Source organism: Armigeres subalbatus, chromosome 2 (assembly GCF_024139115.2).
Source record: "Armigeres subalbatus isolate Guangzhou_Male chromosome 2, GZ_Asu_2, whole genome shotgun sequence".
In the NCBI taxonomy this organism is placed as follows: Eukaryota; Metazoa; Arthropoda; class Insecta; order Diptera; family Culicidae; genus Armigeres; species Armigeres subalbatus.
The window spans coordinates 27,821,550-27,847,931 of record NC_085140.1 but is presented as its reverse complement, the minus strand read 5'-3'; the positions used below and the strand labels follow the sequence as shown (position 1 = coordinate 27,847,931).

The following is a 26,382-nucleotide window of genomic DNA, read 5'->3' as shown; positions in this document are numbered from 1 at the left end:
GGTAATAAACTATAGAGGAAGATTGTCGCTGTCGTCACTGGCGAAACATCTTTTGCTGGCGAAGATAGGGCACTAAATGTCAACGAATGAAAAATGAGTACGTTTTGACAGACAGATACCCAACATGTTTGGGAACGATAACAAAGGGAACCGCAGCGACAATCGTCCTCTATAGTTTATTACCTCTATTCTGATTACTTATGATACGCGACCGTTCCTGCAAATAATTTTTTGGCAAATGAGTGGAACAAGGCACAGTGGAAAAAATCGAGCAAAAACGCCACCGGTGCCTACCAAAAATGTATTTCTGGAAGGAAAACGTAGGATAAATCGTTTAAAGGGAGTTTTGTAGCCTAGTAACAACTGGAAGTACAGTCGACTCTCTACATCTCGATATCTATCCCTATGTCGATGGTTTGCTCGGTCCCTTCAATTTACGTACATTTTTGTTTTCTACCTCTCGATAACCTCCCTATCTCTCTCAATTGTATGTCAATCTCAATTACTAAATTACAAATCAATAAACAATACATTCATCATGATTAGCATTCTTGCTTCGTCATTAATCATACTTATCACTCATCATTCATACTTATAGAACAGCGGTTCTCAACCTTTTTCTAAGGAGGTACCCCTTCGAACCCTTAGGAGGTACCCCCTATTTTTTCGCTCTTATGAAAATAAGCGTAACCATTTATACCTATATATGAAAAACAGTCTTGAATACTAACGGGATATGTGGCTCTCCTTTATTCAAATAGTTCTATCCAAACATTTGTTAAATTTTTTTGGTTTTTCGTGAAACTTTCCAATTCAAATTATGTTTTAACATCAAGCTTTCTACAATATTTTGAAAATCTGAGCCTCTTGAAAGGAGGCTTCCGAGCCTCTTGAAAGGAGGCTTCCGAGCCTCTTGAAAGGAGGCTTCCGAGCCTCTTGAAAGGAGGCTTCCGAGCCTCTTGAAAGGAGGCTTCCGAGCCTCTTGAAAGGAGGCCTCCGTGCCTCTTGAAAGTAGGCTTCCGAGCCTCTGGAAAGGAGGCTTCTGAGCCTCTTGAAGGGAGGCTTCCGAGCCTCTTGAAAGGAGGCTTGAGCCTCTTGAAAGGAGGCTTGAGCCTCTTGAAAGGAGGCTTCTGAGCCTCTTGAAAGGAGGCCTGAGGCCTCTTGAAAGGAGGCTTCCTGAGCCTCTTGAAAGGAGGCTTCTGAGCCTCTTGAAAGGAGGCTTCCTGAGCCTCTTGAAAGGAGGCTTCTGAGCCTCTTGAAAGGAGGCTTCTGAGCCTCTTGAAAGGAGGCTCTGAGCCACTTGAAAGGAGGCTCTGAGCCTCTTGAAAGGAGGCTTCTGAGCCTCTTGAAAGGAGGCTTCTGAGCCTCTTGAAAGGAGGCTTCTGAGCCTCTTGAAAGGAGGCTTCTGAGCCTCTTGAAAGGAGGCTCTGAGCCTCTTGAAAGGAGGCTTCTGAGCCTCTTGAAAGGAGGCTTCTGAGCCTCTTGAAAGGAGGCTTCTGAGCCTCTTGAAAGGAGGCTTCTGAGCCTCTTGAAAGGAGGCTTCTGAGCCTCTTGAAAGGAGGCTTCTGAGCCTCTTGAAAGGAGGCTTCTGAGCCTCTTGAAAGGAGGCTTCTGAGCCTCTTGAAAGGAGGCTTCTGAGCCTCTTGAAAGGAGGCTTCTGAGCCTCTTGAAAGGAGGCTTCCTGAGCCTCTTGAAAGGAGGCTTCTGAGCACTTGAAACGAGGCTTCTGAGCTCTTGAAAGGAGGCTTCTGAGCCTCTTGAAAGGAGGCTTCTGAGCCTCTTGAAAGGAGGCTTCTGAGGCCTCTTGAAAGGAGGCTTCTGAGCCTCTTGAAAGGAGGCTTCTGAGCCTCTTGAAAGGAGGCTTCTGAGCCTCTTGAAAGGAGGCTTCCTGAGCCTCTTGAAAGGAGGCTTCTGAGCCTCTTGAAAGGAGGCTTCCAGGCCTCTTGAATGGAGGCTTCTGAGCCTCTTGAAAGGAGGCTTCCTGAGCCTCTTGAAAGGAGGCTTCGAGCCTCTTGAAAAGAGCTTTCGGAGCCTCTTGAAAGGAGGCTTCTGAGACTCTTGAAAGGAGGCTTCTGAGCCTCTTGAAAGGAGGCTTCCGAGCCTCTTGAAAGGAGACTTCTGAGCCTCTTGAAAGGAGGCTTCTGAGCCTCTTGAAAGGAGCCTTCAGAGCCTTTTGAAAGAAGGCTTCTGAGCTTCTTGAAAGAAGGCTTCTGAGCCTCTTGAAAGGAGGCTTCTGAGCCTCTTGAAAGGAGGCTCCCGAGCCTCTTGAAAGGAGGCTCCCGAGCCTCTTGAAAGGAGGCTCCCGAGCCTCTTGAAAGGAGGCTTCCGAGCCTCTTGAAAGGAGGCTTCCGAGCCTCTTGGAAGGAGGCCTCCGTGCCTCTTGAAAGGAGGCTTCCGAGTCTCTTGAAAGTTACTTTCGAGTTTCTTGAAAGAAGACTTCCAAGTCTTTCAGAAGGCGGCTTCCGAGTTTCTTGAAAGGAGACCTCGGAGGTATTCGGAGGGGACTTTCGAGTTTTTTGAAAGAAGGCTTCCGTCCATTTTGAAATAGGCTTTCGAGTCGTTTGAAAGGAGATCAATCCTCTTAAAGGTAGGGTTCCGATTAATATTTTTGTAACATAGACTTAGTTTTTGTTTCGATCAGATTTTCAAAAAATTTCGTTTGGTCTTTAATCTTTTTGTGCTACTGCCTTTCATACACTATGCTAGTTGTGGTAAGCAAGATTAACTAGGATTTAATTTACTGATTGCTTTTGCGTGCATTTTTTGTACAATGAAATTTTTTTGAATAAAAAATTACACAATTATCAAAACTTTATCAATCAAGGATTTTTATTACATCCACCATTGCGCATTTTGTCCGAGGTATCCCCTGAGGCCACCGAAGGTACCCCCAGGGGTCCATGTACCACAGGTTGAGAACCGCTGTTATAGAAGATTGTCATTTAATCATACCAAGGGGCTGACACTACCTTACTTCAACAGATAGTAGTCCCATGCAAACCATCACCACAGATTCAGCTTCGGCTGCCTGTTCGCAGTGTTGGTTTACGTGGAAGTGCCACCAGATTGGACAAATCGACGTAAGGATAATTTGGTTGTAGATGAGACAAAAATCATGACGGAAATGTATTTAAAAAATTGTAGAATGAATATAGACTGACTTATCGGTTTATTTTGTCCTGTGTCGAACGGAATATTTTAACATTTTGATTATGTACTGAGGTAATTTTCACATGTGTATATTCAATCATTCGAGCTTTTTCAAAAAGCTCGTTTCAATACCAAATTTTCAAAACGACTTATCTGCTTTTGTAAACATAGTTTCAACACTAGCAACACGCAGGTGGCAATGGCCATTATTGCATCACGTAATTAATGGCTCTTCTCATATATGTTTTTCAAGTCAACATTATGCAGTGATATGAACACCAATGGAAATCTACAGACCTTAGGCTTTCCTCCAAAGTAGCTACATATATTGGCAAATGGAAAGCAAATTGTGGCTACTTATATGCAAAGTTCATATTTTGTCAAAAAAATTGTTTTTTTTTGTGCGCCATCTTTTGAAGCCAATAGAAATGGAAAAACCCAACTCAATTCACTGAGTAGTGATACTGCCTTTGCATTCTCGCATTCGCCCAAGACACCAACCTTATATGGCGCTAATACAGTTCGATTTACTATTTTCTTAGACGATCCCCACCGGTGTGTATCCACATGAGTGTCTAGTATATGAACGAATTGCGTTCATATTTTATTTACGCACTTGTTCTCGCACCGGTTGTTTCTATCAAGGTTGTTGGAGTGCAATAATGTTTCGCACCGGTGGTGAATATCCGCGGTTGCTATAACAAACACAGAATAAAAAAATCCGGAAAAATATTTATATTTATTATTTATTTTCAAATCTTTCAGAATGCGCTCCAACTTTTTTAATACTAGTATGTGCGTAATGCATTTTATGATTATCAGATTAGTTCGACACACATCTGCTTGGTGGCGCTAGCTTACATACAACAATTTAATGAGGTGCATATCTCGAGATCTATAAGACTTGGAAAGATCGAGGGAAAAAGTTAGAAGGTTGCCGTCTTCTACAAAGTTATCCGGATGGTTGGAACCATTGCGATGGACGCAAGTTAGACGCCAAACTTGTTTCAAACTAAACTTGATGACTTCGACCATCCGAACAATTTTGTAGAATACGACAATATTCTAAAAATTTCAGAATTCGAGATATCTAACCTATCAGGTTATTTCTTATACACTAGCGCCGTCAAGCGGTTATATTTCGAACTATACTTGCTTTCGTCATGATGGTTCAGACCACCCGAACAACTTTGTAGAACACAGAAAAAATCTAAAAATGTCAGATTTCGAGATATCTAACCTATCAGGTAATTTCATATTCACTAGCGCCACCAATCAGTTGAAATCCAAACTAAACTGACCACCATCACAATAGTTTTGATGATAAATAACCGAACAATTTTTCAGAAGACGGCATATTTTTCATTTTTATTTTTCTTTATTTTTCCGTGTGATGGTTTGGCAACGGTTGGAGCGGGTCGCCAAATTTGCCAACTTGCTATTCATCAAAGGTTGCGTTTACATTTCCCAAACCCGTTTACCAACGACCGGTGCGAGTTCGCGTCATGATAGAGGTTGCTATTTTGGCTTTATTCACGCACTGGTGGGGATCGTCTTAACAACTTTAAAACGCAACGGTCGATTGTTATCAAATTCAATATTGAACAACTAGGTTGCGAGAAAATCGGTTAATGATTACTATATGAAAAGTATTCAAATGATTTTTTTTAGCTTTTGTGCACACACACACATATACACGGACAGACAGACAATTGTTCAGCTCGTCGAGCAGAGTGGATTGGTATACAACACTATGCGCCTGCGAGGCTTCTACAACATGTTCGTTTTCAAAGTGAAATGATAGCCTTCCGGTACAAATTTGTTGTACGAGAAAGGCAAAAATATGAAGTAAAATTCCCAGTGGCAAAAAAACACACAAAATAATGGCTTCCAATGACAAAATGAAAGATATTTTTTCTTGCACGTGATATAGCTGGTTGTCATGCCAGCGCATTTCAAATGTAAGGGACAATAGCAAGGCAATCATTGCAATGGGTGAAGTTTGCAGTGGCCTACAATTAGGTACATTTAGTGGCCCACTATCGGAAATGATAGACATTTTTCTTTTTATCAGCAAATTTACCCGACACAAAAATTTTCACTGCAATTTGATATCACATCACAAAGTATGTACAGAGAACTGCAGTCTAGTCTTATATAATGTTTGTATCTGCAAAGTTCACATACAGTACCTTCATGTGAATAATGCATTAATATATTAAAATCCTAGAGTTAGGCATAAGTACGATAGGCATAACGAACGTTAGGCATAACGGACGCTAGGCATAATGTACGTTAGGCATAATGGTCGTTTGGCATAATTCTGCCTTCTTTATGTTCTTTCGGTCGTTTTATGCCTAACGTCCATTATGCCTAACGTATAACAGGATTGGTAATCATATGGCTACAGCTTCTGCCTCATACGCAGGAGGTCGTGGGTTCAATCCCAGGTCCGTTACTTTCTCCTACTTTGTATCTTTCTCTAGCAACCGCTAGAACTGGAAATGGACTTCCATACCGTTTCCATTTCTATCCCTATACAGCTTCAACTTGACTATTCTAGCAGTAGCTGCTAGAATTGGAAATGAACTATAAAGCTCGTTTCCTACATCCAATTAGAAAGTCCTTCAGTTGCTTTCTTCTATATATAACATTAGCAGCTCGTTAACCAAGACCAATCTCTGCCTCTCGAACCTATCATCATCATCATTAGATCATCATTTCCTCCCCCTTTCCCTACTTTGACTTGCATTCTGACGTGGCAGGCGCTAGTATGACCTAACAAATGAAATCACCAGTACTTGTGCATTGAAGATGAGTGCTAGTCCCAAGCAAACATCTGTTGATACTCCTGTGCAAGAACAGCTGATCTGGTCATAATGGAGTAGTAACTACGGACAGTCAATCAAGCTGAAGCTCAAGCTCAACGTCAATTATGCCTAACGTACATTATGCCTAACGTCCGTTATGCCTAACGCCCATTATGCCTAACGTTTATTATGCCTAACGTACTTATGCCTAATTAGGTATACCTAAAATCCTATTTCAGTTTCTCACATACCTAAATAATAGCAACGGGAGCCAACAATTACCAATTAATTACCCATTACCAATACCTAGAAAATTCGCAAGTAGCATGACTAGATACATCGAAGTTCAGATTAAAGTTTTAATAATGCTCATATGATCACCAAGTTGAAGGGACCGTTGTCGCAATTACAGATAAAAAAAATACCAATCATGAATAGACAAATTCCACGAGACGAGCAAAACAACTTTATCAGATAAAAGCATTTAATAGAATCGATTTTCTATAAGAAAGCCAGTCGACGCCGCCGTCGCCGATGATAAAGTGTCCAGACGCCGTTTCTTTTTTTATCGTAGATCAGATAAAGTTCTCGGTGGTTGAATCGAATCATGATGTGAACGAGGAAAGTAGTAGAAGGCTAAACTAGATTTTCCCAGATTTTTTTTATTCACTTGTGCCAAAATTATGCCAACATCAAATCGGTAGGTAGTATATAAAAATATACGCTCAAACGGAATATGATGCGAACACGCGAGTAGCCGGCCCTAATGTACTCTTTGGGATTAACCATCTCCAACGATGATGAAATTAGTCACGCGGAAAGTATCAAAAGATAATTAAAGCACAGACAATGCGACGTAGAAATCTGCAACTGCAAATTTTATCATATTCTTCAGTATGCTTTCATATATAATAGAGATTATGTTTGTTTCTAACACCAAAATGATTAAAACAATAAATTGTTCTATAATGAGATTAGTTGTATATTCGAGTACGCTATTATTGATCTATTCTAGTATATTATATAACACCCATAATTGTGTTAGATACGGATTTAGAAAAAGTCCTTTTCCCCCCTGTTTCAGAACAGCTGAGGCGATTTGACAAATTTGAAATTCTAACAGCCGTGCAAGCACAATGCAATAAATAATCCATTTGTCTTCATCACACACCGAAACGACATTGCCTGGTGAGCAACATTGTTCATCTGCTTGGTAGGTAGAAGAATCCATCGAAGTGAAGAGTGAAGATAAATAACCCGAAATGGACGAAACGTTGGCGCCGCGCGCCGTGGTGTTTGTTGAGAAAGTTTCCTGCCTCAATCCACCACCCATCCGTGAGAATTTTCGTCGCCGGCAATGAAAATCGATATGTGACAACAGGAATACCTACATCTGTTTTCTCAATTTTTAGGAGATTAAATTACAGAAAATAAAAACTGTTGAACTACATTTGCAATTTTGTTTGCAAAATATGCAACACGCTTCGTATCACCAAGTATAATATTCATTAACCAAACCATTGCACCCGGGGATTACGCCTGAGCTGATTGGTTGAAAAGTTATGACTAGTGCTAAGAAAGCGCAAAAAAGAACTTCGAGTCAGAAATAATATGGAACATAGAAAAGAGACACTTTGTGCTTTGCTTATTACTTTTAAATTGAATTGTCGAGCAACGAAAAAAGAAATGAAATAGTCCGCTGAACCTTTTTATTGTGATCTTTTTACCTTTTTCGTACCTCAAAGTTGTACCGAAAGGCTATCATCCCAATCCTAAATCGAACATTTGATTGAAGGCTTGGGGACACATAGTGTTATATACCAATAAAATCAGCCCGATGAACTAAGAAAATGTTTGTCTGTCCGTGTGTATGAGTGTGTGTACAGATGCTATTGTTTTTGAATTCCGGGAGGCTTGTCCTTAAAATAGTTATTAGATAAATTAATAAAGCGCACAAACATGCCATAAAAACGCCTTGCATCTATGAAATATTTATCCGTGGCTCGCTCCCAACAACAGCTGCAGAGTGCATCGAACGCGTTCATACGCCAAAATGTACGCAATTAACTATGGGCTGTATTTACCACACTACATAAGTTGAACTCAACCGATAGAATCGTGAAAGTTTTAAAGGTTTTATTTCATAGCTCTACGGTCCTTCTAGAAGTTAACATGTCTTTCAATTTATAGTGTTTTTTTTATCCAATGATGTCAGTGGCTTAAACAAACTGGTGCACGCTATGCGTACAGTAGATCGATACCCCTACGCCTTAACTGAAGATATGTATGTGCTATTTTTATTGTCCTTCGTTTCATTCAATATTTCTATGTCCTTGCTCGACTGATTCTCGGAAGATAGGTTTCTATTGAAACTGCTTCTTCATTTATGAGCAATCTCTCAAGTTAAACCGCAGCTCAAGGATACACACTTGACCTTTTTTTCGTCACTAAAAAGCTCATCCCGCAACAATAAAGACATGAAACAATGTCTAAGAAAGATCTAGTCCGACTGGCCCTCATCCTTGCTGCAAGGTATTTATCTCTTATGTTCCGACCTCCACAATGTATTCAACAAAAACGTGGTTTGTTCAACTCGTATACTGCCGTTCTATGCATGCTTGTACCCAATTAACCCTTAAAAGGCCGGGACGACAGTCACCTCCTTCGAAGTGCTCGTTATCAGTAAAGCGTCGACCAAAATTCATGGCCCCGGACTTTTCTCAAAGGGGATTAGTAGAGCTTTCTGTTGACATACGTGACGCCCTGCTAGATCCCTCCCCGTGTTCATGAGTATCGAACATGTCTGTGTTTTTTCCTTATGTTTTGCTATGATGGCCAAATTTCTTCAGTAATCAATACTAAAGTAAAAAATATAAAAGCGTCATAAAAAAAAGTAGATACATTGGTCCCACAATGGAGAATCGCCCACAGTTTTTGAATCACTTGTGTTTGAAATTAAAAATTAGAAGGAAACTGATATTAATCATAATAAAAATGTACTTGGCCACTAGCTAAAGTATTCTTCCAACGATTTCAATTAGTTGCCTCCGTATATTTATTGTTATATTCCAAGAAATAATAAAATCCGTCTGTCCTTTTTTCCCTAGTCAATGTTGTTGTTTTTTCATAGCTCAGTCAAGACACGACTTTATGAGCGATAAGCTGTGAGACTGGGTTTGTGAGTTAGTTTTTCGAAATTTGAAACAGAAATAATTGTAGACAACATTTACAATCAAGATAAGCATATTACTAAAGAAAAATAACGGTACATCAAAGGAAACATGCACATTTTTGAGCAAAATTAGTGATTCATAAATTGTGGGAAGATTACATGCTCGCCACAATTTTTGAATCGAGTAACTTCATACATTGAAGCACGCGCGCTATTTTGTGCAACATATGTAGGTCGATTTTCTGTTGCCATTTTCTGTCGTAGTTAAATATCGACATCAAACCACCGAGTAAATACTCAAATCACTTACTGATTGGGTGGCCACAACAATTTATTAAAGCAATCTCCGCAATTCGGTATTAGGTACGTAGTGATAACTGAAAGTTGTGACCTCCCTTTTAGGTTAAATATCTTGAAATCTCTATATAGAAATGTTTCTGTCTTGGCAGCGCTTGTGTATAAGGAATTCTCATTTAGGTTTTATATCTCGCAATAAATGAGATTTTGAATTTTTTTTTCTACTCAGTCGGCAAGCTTAGTTCGGAACTCAACAGCACAGCGGCACAAAGCGTATAAGAGGCTGTCCACAAACCACTTAGACCGAAATTTTACATTTTCAAACCCCCCTCCCCCCTAGTAGCTTAAGGTTTTAATCCTAGTTCAGACTATTACTTCAGTGAAGCTCATTAGATTTTTCTGGAGAAACTCAAAAGATTATTTCGGTAAAGTCTTGCAAAAAAATCCTTAAACAAGTGAATTTCTCACAAAGCTGATGTATAAATTGTTTTCCAGGAAAAAATTAAATAAAATGAAAATGTCTACGTAGACTTTTGGTATAGATAAAGTGAAAGTTTGTTTCTTGTGCAGTTGTGTTTCTTCAGTAAGCGGATCGGCCGGTCACCGAAATTTTGTTCTGCTTCGTGCGGGTGAGTAAATTAATCAGAAATTGTAAATTTGTTTCTGGAGTTTGCAGTAGCCATCGAACAAGTAAATGCGTGTTTCAATCGATGCGAATATGATAAATTATCTACCTGATGTTCGGTGGCTTATGTGCATGTATTGCGCTTTGCTCTGGTCGAAACAAGTGCGATCTTCAATGGTTTGCAGTAGCCATCGAGCAAGCGTTGTGCAGTGCGTGTTTTAGTCGTCGCGAAGTAGTTAAGATAGCTGTGCATTATTTGTTGCTTCTCCGCCAATCACGACTAGCAACTACGATGGGTACAGATTCCGAAATAACTGGGGTAGCTTTCACAGTAGTTTTAAACATCTTTAAGGTTCTAAAATGTCTTACCCGAAAGACCATTTCTTATACTACGTCCAAACGAATTCCAAATTGAACTGGCTTCCACTACAATGGTTCTTTCCATCTAAATAATAATAGAAGATTGCAACTTTCTCAATCTTACAGGGTTTTTCTTACATTACTAATCTGTCTTACATTTCCTTTACATTATTGACGTTAAACTGTTCCAAACTGAAGTTTCCAATATAACATTGTAGTCATGGAATGTTTTTAGAAGGTGGCAACTCTCTAAATTCTACAGATTTCGAGATATCCAATCTAACGGGAACTAATTTTACACTAGCGCCGCTGAACTGTTGAATTATGAAGAAAAGTTCACAATGGTTTTTACCAATAGAGCATCTTTGTTCAAGACGGCAACGCTCTAAATCTAACAAATTTCGAGATTTGTAACTTCATTGAATTTCGTTAATCGTTTTCCATTACATCGGATGTGAACATCTATATAACTTTGTAGATGACGGAAACTTTCTAAATCTTACAGATTCTAAGATATCTAATTCCAAGTTTAAGTAGCTTCCATCACAATGGTGTTTACCATTCGATCAACTTCACAAATGCCGGCAACTTTCTGAATCTTACAGTTCTCGAGGACGGCAAATTACTAAACTCTTTTGGTCTCGAGATATCTACCCCATTAAATCATCACATACGTAACGCCGCTATGCAGATGAATCTCTAACTTGCCTGATCTTCAAGCGGAGGACATGGATTTCTCGATCAACTTCGTTGAAGATTGCAAGCGTCTATCTCCATAGCACGAAGAGATGTATCAATACAAGCACAAACCCACAAAACACAATGCGTGCGTTTTGATAAGAAAATTATTTTGAGCTTTTTAGTGGAATGTTTTCACCTGTCATAAGACGAGTTTATACAATCCCATTGAATTCCACCACTTAATTGTATCTTGACAGATACGTATTTCGACCTCAAAAGTAAGGAGGTCGAAATACGTATCTGTCAAGATACAATTAAGTGGTGGAATTCAATGGGATTGTATAAACTCGTCTTATGACAGGTGACAATGCGTACGCACTTCCCCCCTACAGCATTACGTAATCTATTGTAGTTCATAATTGTTGCTTTTCATATCGAAAACACTTACTGCATTGATAATCAAATGTAAACAATTTATTTCTGACAGATAATCGCGAAAATTGAACTATAATAGCTTTGATTCAAAAACCGTGATCAAACTGATTCACATTTGTGGGAAGGCGGTTTACTGATTCATAAAATGTGGAATCTGATATCCATACAATATTTTGAAATTATTGATTTAAATATCACGTTTAATAAGTAAAATGTGACTAAATTCAAAATACACACCTTATAGTAGCAATTGGATTCATTTGCATTAAAATATGTATTTTAGTTTCTGTGGTATTTTTTGTGTTACTGAAAGTCTTACGTGATTCACAATTGTGGGTAGAGTACTTGAAATATATCAAGTAGAAGTGATTTTGAAGGTTTCCAAGTTATCTGATTATTGTAATTACCGATATAGAAAGCCATATCCCTGATCTAAGAGCTATGGTCATATTTCTTAAAATCTGATCACGAAATAAACCAAATTGTGCCAGACAGGAGGGAAAAATATTACAAAAAACCGGCAGCTATCAAAACCCTTCACAACAGATCCTTGGACACTTGCCAAGAAACAATATACCTATTTTTCTGCATTTAAATACAATGAAGGCCATTCAAAACATTCTTAAGTTCAGGTCGTCAGATCTACAATCAAGTAGAAGCGTAATGCTTGTTTCAAATCAAGCTCAGGTCATCCTGCCCAGTTCAAAAAAATCAATTGACTTATCGAAAAATCTGTCTGCCCCAGAATGACAATCTAGAATGCGCGAAATGTTCGGCTCGTATAAGGCATACGTCTGTCTACCTAATATTACGCTCATTTCGATTTTCTGCAGATTTGAACCACGAATGAATCACGTCACGAGATTCTAATATTTTTCTTGTTTGTTTGATGCATGAATGCAAAATGACGCATTGTTTTGATGCATGAATGCGTCATTTTGTCTACGGATCAATCCACTTTGCAATTACGGCGTCTTTCTTGGCAGCGACATAATGATTTCATTAAATTGAAAATCCAGCGAGTTTGTTCTATTTTGCTCCAAATTCAAAATAGAATAGTGGTCGAAAATTTGGAATGAAACTGAAACACGATTTTTTTCTTCTTCTTCTTCTTATTGGCATTACATCTGGGACTGGGACAGAGCGCGCAGCTTAGTGTTCATTAAGCACTTCCACAGTTATTAACTGCGAGGTTTCTAAGCCAGGTTACTATTTTTGCATTCGTATATCATGAGGCTAGCACGATGATACTTTTATGCCCAGGGAAGTCGAGACAATTTCCAATCCGAAAATTGCCTAGACCGGCACCAGGAATCGAACCCAGCCACCCTCAGCATGGTCTTGCTTTGTAGCCGCGCGTCTTTCCGCACGGCTAATGAGGGCCCCTTCACTATAAGTATTCAGATTAATTATTCCAGCATGATGACACTACATTCTTCAATGTACCAAACTGTTTTACATAGTTTACGTCGGGTGGTTTTGTCTTGTATATAACCTTTTTGATTTTTACATCATAATCGTTCTGAAAACAAATCCGGACGAGAAGGTGCAAGAGTTACCGTTGAAAACGTTCACAGACTGTGGATTGCTATAGATGTATTTTTTGTGCAGGAGATTGTAAGCTAGGGTGGCTCAAATTAGTATGGGAAAAACTTTTTTCAATTTTTTCGATGGACCAAAACAAGGACAAAATTTTAGCCAAATCGGTCAACATTTGGGCGGTGCTAAACTCGTTGGAATTTTATTTGCAAACATGTATGCAGAAACATCCAAAACCAGTGAATTTCAGTTGGACGGCACAACTTACGATGAAGATCTATGATACTAATTCTGTACTTGCAGAATCTAATATAGAATGTTATGCTGAAAACCGTGAGAAGATTAGAGTTTGCTTGGCTAAGTTATTAGCATTTCTCTGAAGTGGGTTTGAGCAAATTTGAATCATTTGTTTGAGAAACTGCATAAGTCCATTTTACACTATTTCGAGAAAACAACAAAAAACTGTTTTTGAACAAATTTGCACTGAATCTTTCGATTTCTTCGATACAGATCAATAGTTTTTGACAAAACTCAACACCCTGGGGCACTTTCAGTGCGAAAACTGCAAACCGTACTCCATAATTGCTCTTCAAAGTGCGTGGACATATGTAGTTTCTCAAACAAATGAAAAAAAATTCATACATTCCTGAACCAAATTTTTTTTTTCGTATTTTTTGCCAGAATACGTATTTTTGGAAGAGGATTCATGAGCATGAGCATGAGCATGATTGACCGCCCACGGTTGCTACTCTGCCAGGTCAACCGTAATTACACAGAGAACCAACAGATGATGTTTGGGACTAACATCATCTTCAAGGTGTAAGAACTGATGACCCAAAATTTAAGCAATACCAGCGCCGGCCGTGTCCGAATGCAAGTCAATTGAAGAATAGGTAGGAAATTGTTGACGTGATACTCGCTTTGATAGAAGCCGACGAGTCATCTGCACTTCCACGAGAAATCACTGGGATGTTGGATATATGGGGTAGGTATTGTGACAGGGTTCGTTTTGGTAAACGGTATGCCGTGTATAGCGTGTAGTTTGATCAATTCAAAACATAATCGAACGAACATTAATTATTTTAATTACCGACCGCACTAAGCAGAACAAAATTGTCGATGACCAGCCGATCTCTCTGCTACCCGCACAAAGTAGAACAACATTTTCGATGACCGGCCGATCGTTCTGCTTACTGACGCGAACTGAATCTTCACTTTCTAATTAATGCACTCACCCGCACAAAGCAGAACAACATTTCGATGATCGGTCGATCGTTCTGCTAACCGCACAAAGCAGAACAAATTTTGTGATGACCGGCCGATCGTTCTGCCCACTAAATAAATCACGACTGTATGTGACCTATGAATGCTGAACATTTGTCATTCAAGCAACAAACAAACATGATCCATTTTTCACTCAATTCCGACAGAAAATTTGATACTCCTAAATACTTAAACGTCTCTGAGGCATGTTTTCAAGTACAGCATTGTTATTAATAAAATCTATTCACATATCGACCGCACAAGCAGATCAAAAGCTTCTGATTCTCGCGAACAATCTGCATATATGATCTATTTTTTACCAACCTAATAGGTACTAACATTTCAATTCAACCACTCTTCAAAGAATTAGCTATGTCTAAAATGCATTTTCTACTAACAAAATGGAAAGCGAGGAAGATAGTTGACAAAAGTGATAGTCAAAATAGAAGCAAAGGCCAGAATAAATATATATTGTGATCTAGGGCTGAATCTGTTATAACTGTTACTGTGAGCACTCGAAACTAGAAGGAGATACCCCTGTGCCGATAATAAAAGCCATCAAATAACTGTTTCAAATATAGGGGGAAAATGAGCTTAGAGCAAAGAATGGAGTGCTTCTGCTAGTGGAAATAGTGTTCAACGCGATTCATAACTCTATCAATCAATAATGACAAGAACGAAGACGCTATTTATGATGGTATAGTAGTGAATGTAAATTTGGAAACTATTAGCTCTCGAAGGTTGGACACATAATTGTTAATATGGTTTTAAATATACATTGGAGAGGTCTTGAGAGAAGTCGACCGATTATTGTGCCCGTACTAATTTTTGTTGAAGTTATGATTCTCGCGAGAGTTAGAGAGAGATACACAAACGACATCAAATATGGGTAATTTCAGGTGAACAAATAGTAATTTGTTGAAAGAACTCAATATTAAACACATTTTGAACAACTTAATTTAATTTTGTGCTGATTAGGGTAAAATGACCAATAGTATTTGGACCCTACACTACTAAAGATCCACACATACATTGACAGACATCATAAATATACATCTTTGCACCTAGCCCGTATTTAGTAAAATAAGTTTTGTACAAGCAAACATGGAACGGACTCACCATATTTGAAACTATCCAATCCTCCAGATTCCATCGTTTGTATCTGACTTTTGAGCCAACAGCGATTCTCCAAAATCATCTTGAAAACTGACGAAACTCAAATATATTACGTGGATAACTGTCCGGAAATCTTGAATCGTTTCTTGAATTTAGTTTTCTGTCGAAAAATACATAAAGTGCGACATATAAGTAAATATAGAATTGAAACTCTATTTTGATAAACCTAAGTTTCATTCAATTTACTTTTTGTTCAAATATTTGAATGACCACACGAAAGCTTTGCGTGCTTCACTATATGTTTATACAGCGATCTATTAGACGGAACTAAAGAAGAATCTGTATCCTTGTCCAAGAATGAACATTACTTAAGCTTTAATAGTTTGATATAACCCATTATCTCTTTTCATAACGGTTATTGATCACATATTATATATTTTAAGATTCACGGACGTATGTTTGATTATTGTTCATAATTATAGTTAAATTAAAATGTAAAGTTCATCATAGTAAAAATTGATGAAAAATTAAAAAAAAATTTCAAATTCAAATAAAAATGTTATTTTATGTAGTAGTAGTTATGTAGTATGAGTTTTAATTAATTTAAATTTAAAATTAAAGCACGATTATTACAATTTTGCTCCACAGTAAATTAACAAAACATTTCTAGCTATGATAATCAAGATTATGGTTTTCTCAAATTGCATTTGGCCGAAAATTGAAATCATAAACGGCTCTGCAAAACTTATTTGATTCTAATCGCTGAATCAAGAATTAGGCACTTTATCATAGCTTATCGGTAACAGTTGCATCACAGATTCCTTTACTGCCGCGTCCATATACAGATGTGCTCGACTTGCGGTTAGCGGCAGTTTATAGATAGATTGTTTGGTCCACTCTTCATCAATGTTGGCCATAAAACAACGACTGTGAATGGACCATGCCTTTCCACATTTCTCTATGGTAAATTCAAAAATAATAATAATTCAAAGAGGACAAATTAAAGATAATAACTGAATGAGGGAAATAATTTAAAGAAATCAAACGATTTTGAGCACTAGAACAAAAAAAAAAGAAATAGCAGAAAAAATAGCAAAAATTGCAAAAATAGCAAATTAAAATAAAACAAAAAAACTTCTCTGTTAGCTTCCACAAAAATCAGGACAGAAACTCTTGATCTCTTCGTCAGCATTGGATTGTTGTTCTTCAAGTTGTAACTTCCGTATCCTTTTTTACTTGGATAACCAAAAATCTAGAGGTGAAAAAAATGACACAAGGAAAACCAAACACATCTTGATTCGACCACAGCACACTACGTTTCTTCCTTTTGAATCCGTATTTTTGGACGAGGATTCAGAATATATAAAAATCTCATTTTGGCCAAAAATGTTACATATGCAGTTTCTCAAACAAACGGTTCATTCGTTTCTTTTACCTTTGAAAAGAAATAAATTCACCCCTACAGCACTCCAGTAAAATGCTAATATCTTTGCCTAATAAACTTTAATCTTCTTGCGGTTTTCAGCATAACATTCTGTATTTAATTCTACAAGAACTGAATGAGTATCATGATTCTTGATCGTAAATTGTGCCGTCCAACTGCAAATCACTGTTTTTGGATGTTTCTGCATACATTTTTCCATTTAAACTTCCAACGAGTTTAGCACCGCCCAAACGTCGACCGATTTGGCTGAAATTTTGTCTAGAGCATCAGGGCATCAAATAGAACCGAATAAAAGAGCGGCCCATCAAAAAATTGAAAAAGTGTTTTTTGAGCCACCCTATTGTAAGCCTTAAGAAGATCGAAAGAATCTTCGGCGAAAGGAAGTCACTTTGCAAAAGCACGGCAAGGGGGTTAGGTCAACAATCAGACTATTCAGCTAAGCTGGATTTATTGTTTGACATTACAACCCAAGATTCTGTAAAACGCGTAGCGGTGGAGATAGCTGCAGGAGCATCGAAGGAGCGGAAAAGCAACTGAAGTAACGAACTCTACGTCCAAAGAACTTGAAACGAACTATTTATTGAAGATGAACATATGCCAATCAAAGATTATGGTGAACATTAACAACTTGACGAAGAGTTCTACTGGTGAGTTTGACGGTCAATGAGTGAAATCGCTATCGGATTTCGGATCAAGAAAAATCCAATTTTAGAATGGGTCGGTCAATGGTTTCAAGCAGTGATGCTCAGCATTTTGGGCATTATTCTCCTTAATTTGTTTCTCACACAATAAAAATAAGCTTTGACCATACAAGTTGGTACTTGGACGAATGCTTTTTAATATATCAAAGACTTTTGTAAATGAGATGACTCTTAGTAGTAGAAGCATATGTACTAGAACGCTAGTGGTGCTGTAGTCAATTGAATTAGCTTGCAAAATTATGCTTCAACAAGCTTCAATTGGCCATAATTCATGCATCATGTTGTAATGCATGTTTTGTTTCATCACCAACATCGGTTTGACACTTGTAGTACCGGTACTTTGGCTGCCTGGTCGAAGTAACCTACATGTTAGTTACGCGAACAGTAACGACATTAGCAATCTTATACTTTTGAATCAACTGTTTTTGCTCTGTCAAAATCTGTTCGGATAATTTGCAGACACTCTCAGTGTTGGTAAAATCATTCACCAATCTCAATCATCGAGCCTTCATGTGCGAGTTTGCGTTTGCGAATTAGAAGGAATGCATCACTGATGAGTTTTTCCTGCCAAATCGCATCGTTTCACTCATTTTCCAGAAAAAAAAATCATGTTGCTTCAAAATGCATTGAAAGCCAATTTTCACTGTTTGTAACGAATGATAACAAAAAAAACCTACGATGATTCAATTCAGCCGTGAGTTTTAAGTACTGATTTGGGTGCGTTTAAACTCACGCTTGATTTGAATCGGTCATAAGTTTTGAGATTTTGAGTTTTTCCCAACACTGAACACCATCCCTGTAGTTATTCGGTTTGAGAAATAAAAATGATTCGATCGATGTTTAACACTATAGGTTTCCGGACGTATTAAAAAGTTTGTTTTTGAAGTGATGTGAGAAAACAGAAAGGCAAAAAACATTTCTTCTTTTCTCAATGAATTCAATTAAATTTAAATTGTTATTTTGTAGCAATTAGTACACACTCCATTGAATGATTTTCCACACTCAACACGTGCGCTGTTGTATTTTGTACAACACTAACGGAAAAACTTTGCTCGATATATACATCACAAGCAAGCTTGCGTGAGCGTTTCAACTCCGCGCACGTGCTGAACGGTTAATAATAAAAACTCAGTCAATATGGAATGGTTAAGAATGGTTAAAATGAATGCCTATTATTGAACACCTATAAAGCATGTACACAAGCATTTGACGGTCAAATAGCAAAATCCAATCGCAATCAGTACATGAAATGTTCAGCTTGATGCGTATCGAAAGTTAGTGAAATTCGACTCGATGACATCTGAAATCTAGGAATTTTTATCAATGCTATTGTTTTCGTGTACTAATACGAAAAGTTTGAATAATTCTTCTATACATTTTGAAGTAAAATGTGGAGATAGACAATGCATTATTTTTCGTATGATGTTGGATTTGATTACATTCTCACTTATTGATTTCTCGTCAAGGACATGGAATCAAAAACAAAAGTTGAGACACCCGACAAAGAAAAAGCTGTTTTAAAAATGTACTAGCATCCATTCAACGCTAAGATTTGCTCTTCTTTAGAAAACAGTTAATGTGAACACATCGAATACCAATCAATTTACGCAATTATTTTTTCACTCAGCGAATCTAATATACCATCCATTAAATGCTAGAAGATAGCATCGTTAAAATGGTGAATGAAAAAAAAATCGTTTTCCGCGAAAGGTGGGCAATTAAAATTTACCTTCAAAGGATCAAACGCAAACCAAAGCCGCCTTCGCGCGCCCGAAGGCAACACTTTCTAACGCGAAGGTCTCTTCTCAAAAGTCGAAGCATAAAACATGGTTTTTGCCTTTCTTGTACCTTAATCGAAGTTACGACGCACTGAAAGGCCATCATTTCATTTTGAACGCAATTTCGTTTTTAATGAAAGGTTCACGATGAACTGAACAAATGTATGTGAACAACTGATCACTATTTGGTTCCAATACACAGAAAAAAAATATGAAAAGTAATCTACGCGTAAATAATAAAGACATGGAAAATTACACTATTCTGGGCGTACATGGATATTTTCCAACAAGTTCGCCCTAAATGTATGCAATTTACATAGCATTATGACACTTATTCGTATAAAAAGTGACATAATGCAATATGTCGTTTAAATTTACGCTCTTTTTGGCATTCCCTTTATGTGCATTACTTTCGTGTAAATTTCAACAACTTTTTCTATCTGTGTAGGTTGCTGCGTTCAAAAAATTGCAGGTAATAAAGTGCAATTTTGTGTCGTTGCTGGAAAAGCCAGAAAGTCACCACCAGGTGGATCAATCACGATTTTCGTTCTTGAAACCTTTCACCATTATATGAGCGTTGACATTTTAATGAGGTCATGTCTAGGTATGATCTGGCAAATTCAATGATTGTCAACGGTTTCATTAGAAATATTGAGAGAGCGAATTATTGTGTATCGCTTGTACAAAAAGGGTGACAGGTTGATTGTTATCGCCAGACAACATTGTTAAACGTTACTTTAGAATTTGCTACCATTATCAAACGAATCGAATGAAATGGCTGATGGTTTACATAGCGTACAGGAAGATGCTTGGTTTCTACATGCGGAAAGCAGCTGAAAGTGAACCTTTGAGGTGGGATTGAAAACTGAAGAGAGTGGAAAGAAATACAAATAACTTTCGACGACAGAAGACAATCTAATATGAAACGTTGACCTTCTACTGAGAACAATTCATCTAGACGTTGCAGCTATCTTATAGTTAATAATTTACATTACAAAGTCAATCAAGTGTAATATCAAATCAATTTTTTATTCATTCAAAATGTTTGTTTTTGTGAAACAGTACTCCGGCTTTCTCGTTTACGTTCAGTGATTTTGAGGCTAATGCGCATTCACGTTTACGTCAGCAAAATTAAATGGGGGAATCGATTGAATCGAACCCGATTTACTTGAAAGATCAACTTTATTGGAGCTGTGTTCCACTTATCAAAGGAACGAATCACCCATGAGCTGTGCATGAGCACAGCCAAGTAATCCTACACCTTAACTTTGTCCAATAGCCTTATTAAACGTAACGCCAACGCCTTCAGTTTCTATACTTCATTTGCTATCGAATTTATAAAATATGGACGGAAGCGTTGTAGAGGAAAATTAATTTTTCAATTCAATTGCTTTGCTTCACTGACCCAATCAACTTGAAACTGCAGGAGCATAAAATTAAATCGCATCTGGGGCCGCTCGGAGGATGTTCGTCAGAGCCGTACACGGCAAACTGCCAGCACACCAGTGCATGTAACATTGTTACGTGAATGCGCCAGAAAATGCATAAACGATAACGTAGCGTAAAGGTGCGGACCATTAAATGATCGACCGACAACACCACCAGGCAAAGGCAAATAATAAAGTCACCGCATCCCTAGTATCAACTCAAATTCACTCACTCGAATGCAATTGACCTGACTTGCTCAAACTCTACGCTGCACGCCGTGGAATGATCACAGTTGGGTATAATTTAATTTAGTTTAATATGTTTAGGGGTTCAGCATTAGGATGTTCCCACATATAATAAGGTTAACTAAATTACGAATTGGAAACATAGACAGTAAGGTTTGGAAAGTTTTAGATTACATACATACATTAGCCAGACGAATACGAAAAACTGATTTATTACTTTATTTGCCTATATAAACGCGATCCAGCTTAATGGAGACGCAAGGTCACTTATTATCATCCTTTCGATGAGTTTTCCACAATATGGTGCCGATATTATTCCCAAGCTATGAAACGTTTGTTGTTCTTAGGAATTTTTGGCGCCCCCCCATAGCCAAAATGCCCACTTTGAATTCTAGCAAACTATATCTAACTAAAGTTAAAAATCAGTTGATACCTTTTAATATTTGTAAGACCATCATACTATGCGAATGTGGAAGCATTTTTGTATTAAATAATGGAAATAAAATTAAAGATTTAACTTGCTCAGCATTATAGAGCGACGCTGCTATACAGTCAGATAAACTTGCACTGGAGGACTCAGTTGGGCAACAAAATAATTTTTATCAGTGATTAGTATGATATAAAATGTAACATTTTTCGAAAAAGGCAGGACGATATGCCCTTACCAAATGGATACAAGTGCGACGAGCCCAGCAGCAGTTGCTTCCAAATGATATGGAAACTACCGATTCGTAATTCAAACCTGCTTAAATGGACGCTACGATGCGGCAATGTCCCAGTGGGGGATGTTATGCCAAGAAGGACTATGAATCGTCTTTGGTTAAACTGGGACATTTTGCCTAGGCACTTGTTGAAATCCATTTTTTCACGACTTTCCAAAATAGCTTTATTACGTGTTCTCTGTAATATGTTTATATGACTACTCACAGGCAATGCATTTGCGACTTTTTGGACCACCAAATAAAACAAAGTTTGCATAAATTGTTGAAAATAAAGTGTTGAAAATTAAAAAGTTATTATAGGTTTTGCCTTAGGGGGACCGGAGCATATTATATCGTTTCACCCTAAGGGCTATCGTAGGGAGTAGTTCGGTATGTAATTCTGCGAATCCAGAACCAATGTTTTTTTTGTCTTTATTGAAAAGATTTTCAGCCTTATGTCATTTGAATTTTGAAATTGGATATGATTTTCAGAGAAATTTCTTTATAATCTGCATATTGATTCATATGCCGAACTAATAGCTAGAGATGCAACGCCATCAAAATTTTTGTTTCGCCGCTCTACTATTTAAAATCTATCATGCCGCTGATCTGAAATTAGGTTTGAGGGAATCTACATTATTCAGAAGTCAGTACCGTATTATTACCACCCGGATAAGTAATACAATTGTATGCATCTGCAACTTGAATATTTTAAATCATTATTTGTAGAAAAAATATTTAAGTTCTTTTAGTTGAATATCTTCAACCGTCATAAGACGAGTTTAGTACTCTCCATTTAATTCCACCACGTTTTGTAATCTTTGCACATATGTACGTATTTCGACCTAAACTGTGAGGCCATCTTTAGTGTCTCGTACTTGACTCGACATTATTTGAACTTGCGAAAATAACACCCATATTGCGCTATGATTGATATTGCATCTTCAACAATTCAACATTCATTTCCGAAGAAACCAGTTCCAGACTAGACCTGTGCGCCGATCAAGCCATCGGCAGCGGTGGCGTGATGGTTTAAATTAAAACAATTTTATTATTCTCTGATTTTGATGAATCACATTTTATCAATAAATTTTTCTTGCTCTTCGTGATTTAGATTTCGATGTAATATGACTAACTTGTTAATAACTTTTCCAATTCATTTGTATTTCCAACTAAGTATTTTGATACACTCCAGCCGTTTTACTCAATATATTTAAATTTCAGGAAAAAATCGAACTACTATTCTTTGAATTACATTTACAATTTGGCAATGTTTGAGCGGTAGCATATCTAGCCTCATTAAACAATCTGTAGTCCTACAGTAGGACTCCTACTTCGTTAACCTGTTGTGACCCCTGGAACATGGAAGGACATACACGATGGAATGACAGCCACAACATTGGGGCACGATGACCAATTAAATTGAATATTTTTCCTGAAATTTGTTTAAATATGCCAAAAAAAATCTTGGTAGAGTTCCTGAAAGAATTTCTGGAGGATTTTTTTTTAATTCTTTCAGGCAATTCTTTGGATATTTCATTAGGAATTCCTCCGTAAAATCCTATGAGAATTTCTGCGAAAATTCATATACCTAGGTATTCTTTCCAGGCAGTGGCGTAGCCACGGGGGTGGTTTTGGGTATAAAACCCCCCCCCAAAGACAAAATTTTTTGAAGAAAATTTTTTTTTTCGAAAAAAAAATGTTCAGAAAACCCCCTCCAGACAAATTTTCTGGCTACGCCACTGCTTCCAGGTTCTTTTTAGGAAATGTCTTCGGTAAAACCATACAATTTTCGTACAGGAAATAATTCGGATATTATTAAGGAATGAAATAATTTCCAATGAAATTCCTAGAAGAATTTCTGGATAAATTCCTTAGGGAATTTTTTAAGAGATTCCCAAAGGACTTTTCGAAGGAATACCCGGATTAATCTCGGAAAGAGTTTATCAAGGCGTTTCCGGCAAATATTTCGTAGGAATTCCGTTTAAGGAAAACCGTTTAAGGAAATTCCGAGGGAATCCGTAAATGAATTTCTTTAGAATTAAAGAAAGGGGAATTTTAAAACAATCTCCGAAGGAAACACTAAAATTTTCGTTAAATACTTCAAAAAGAATTTCAGAGAATTCGTAAAGGATTATACAAAGCAATTCCTAAAGGAATTTCCTAAGAAATTTCCAAAGGAATTCCCGGAAGAATGCCTCAAGGAAGTTCTTAAGTATCTGTAAGGGTTTACTTTTGGCTTGCAGTCTTTTGGTTGAGCTGAGTAATTCTTATGTTATCATCACCGACGCCGACGACATTTTCTTCTGTGTGTATCGGGTACTAAAATCACAACAGCCGCCACCACCCAACATTCATTCAACACCACTGACCACCGCATCAACCCAGTCTCCGCAACCACCAGCTCCACCGCACCCACCATCAATGCCACACCTCGACCAGCTAAACCCGCCACCATGATCGTTAACCCATTAAAAATTAACCCAACTATAGTGAATACACTCACCCGGTTTAATATTTTGTGGGAGTATTTTTTCAACGTTATTTTCACAAGCCTAATGTTAATGCTCTGAATTTTTGTTAATGTTTCACCCATTTAATTTATAGTACTTGTTACACTAGTACACATACCATTTACCGACAATTACCGTCAGATCGACGATTTCCGACAACGAAGATTTTAGTTAAGTGAGTCTGTAGTTAGACTTCAATTTAAATTACGTAACCTATGCATTTTCCCTAAATAAACCCTGAAGAAAGTGTGAACCAAACACCGAAACGTCGGCGATGATTACATGAAAATCATTCAGGACTGAACCCTTCCAGTTAATTACAAATCAGTCATTAACAACTCCTTTCTTTTAATGTTAGGAGGAATATCTTAAGGAATTTCAAAATATATTCAAGCTTTAAGACATTTTTAGAAGATTTCCTAAAGAAATCTCTAGATAAATTTCTGAATGAAGTCTTGACGGAATGTCCAAAGGAGTTCTTGGAGAAATCTAAGACTCCTTGAGGCAATTTCTGAGAGAGTTCCTAGACGAATTTCCAAAGGAATTTCTGGGAAAAATTGAAAATAAATTACTGGGAAAAGTTGCGAGAAAATTTCAGGGAGTTAGAAGCAAAAGGGTGTAAGTGATATTTTGATCAAAACTGAGTTGACTACAGCAAAAAATACTTTGGTCCTAGAGCATTGTGGCAATTTCTTTTTTTATTACTTTATTTATTTGGTAGGCACTCTGTGTTACTTAACCGCTACTGTACCGAGATCTACTGTGGTATTCTGTAGCCAGAATCCACACAGAATCTATTTTTAGATTTTCCCATTATTCTTTGTTGTTGGCGTTGCTGGTCCATCTCGTCGTGAGTCCACTACACAATGGTCCCAGAGTCGAATCTAGCAAGACAAAAATATTTGGGCCTAAATTATTAGTTTTAGATATATAGTGTCTTCGAAAAAAAAATCTAATTTTTTGATTTTTTTTCCATGCAGTGACATTAGGGTGGTACCTATATTTCAGAAGTTCATAATATTAACTTTTTAATCTTTCGGTATAGAATTGTGCAATGTTCCACAAAGTTGTAGAGCAAATAATTTTGAGCAACTTTGATGAAGAAACCATTTTTCTATCACTTTTGGTTCACAAGTTATGAGCTTTTTCAATAAATACGTTAGGGCGGTCCCTAAAAATCGGTTTTCTTCCCATAACTTGTTATACATTCATTTCTCGCAAAAACTCCATGTTATAGAACCATGGATCTATCTCTTATAACAAAAAGTTATTTGAGTTTTTCTATGAAAAACATGTTTTTTCATAAGAAAATTATTTTGAGCTTTTTAGTGGAATGTCTTCACTTGTCATAAGACGAGTTAATACAATCCCATTGAATTCCACCACTTAATTGTATCTTGACAGATACGTATTTCGACCTCAACAGTAAGGTAACTCGACTAAGTCGAGTCAAGTACGAGACACTGAAGACGGTCTTACTGTTGAGGTCGAAATACGTATCTGTCAAGATACAATTAAGTGGTGGAATTCAATGGGATTGTATTAACTCGTCTTATGACAAGTGATGTTTTTTCATTTGCAGATGCCGAAAGGGTCGTTTGGCTGAAAGGTTCATTTGGCCGATAGGTTCACTAGGCCGAGAGGGTCATTTGGCCGAAAGGGTCGTTTAGCCGAAAGTGTCATTCGGCCGAAAGGGTAATTAGGCCGAAAGGGTCATTAGGCCGAAAGGTTCATTAGGCCGAAAGGTTCATTAGGCCTAACGGATCATAAGCCCGAAAGGATCAATTGGTCCAAAGGGTCATTAGGCTGAATAGGACATTTGGCCGAATAAGACATTTGGCCGGATAGGTCATTTGAATAGTGAGAAATTAGGAGTAAGAAGAGAGACGTCTCACTACTCACTTCGTGCTTCTCAGTTTTTAAAGCGAGAAGCGATAAATGAGGAGTGAGAAGTGAGACGTCTCGCTTCTTACTCTTAATTTCTAACTTCTCACTGTAAAAAAGAGGAGCGCTATACGAGTAGTGAGACGTATCTCTTCTTACTCCTAATTTCTCACTTTTCAAATGACCTATCCGGCCAAATGTCTTATTCGGCCAAATTTCCTGTTCAGGCTAATGACCCTT

General features: G+C 37.6%; 1 protein-coding gene across 2 annotated transcripts in view; it reads right to left on the bottom strand.

The window, feature by feature from the left end:
* The window catches only part of LOC134218363 (snake venom 5'-nucleotidase), a 112,445-nt gene that overhangs the window by 60,644 nt on the left and 25,419 nt on the right, over positions 1 to 26,382 (bottom strand). The window lies entirely within an intron of this gene.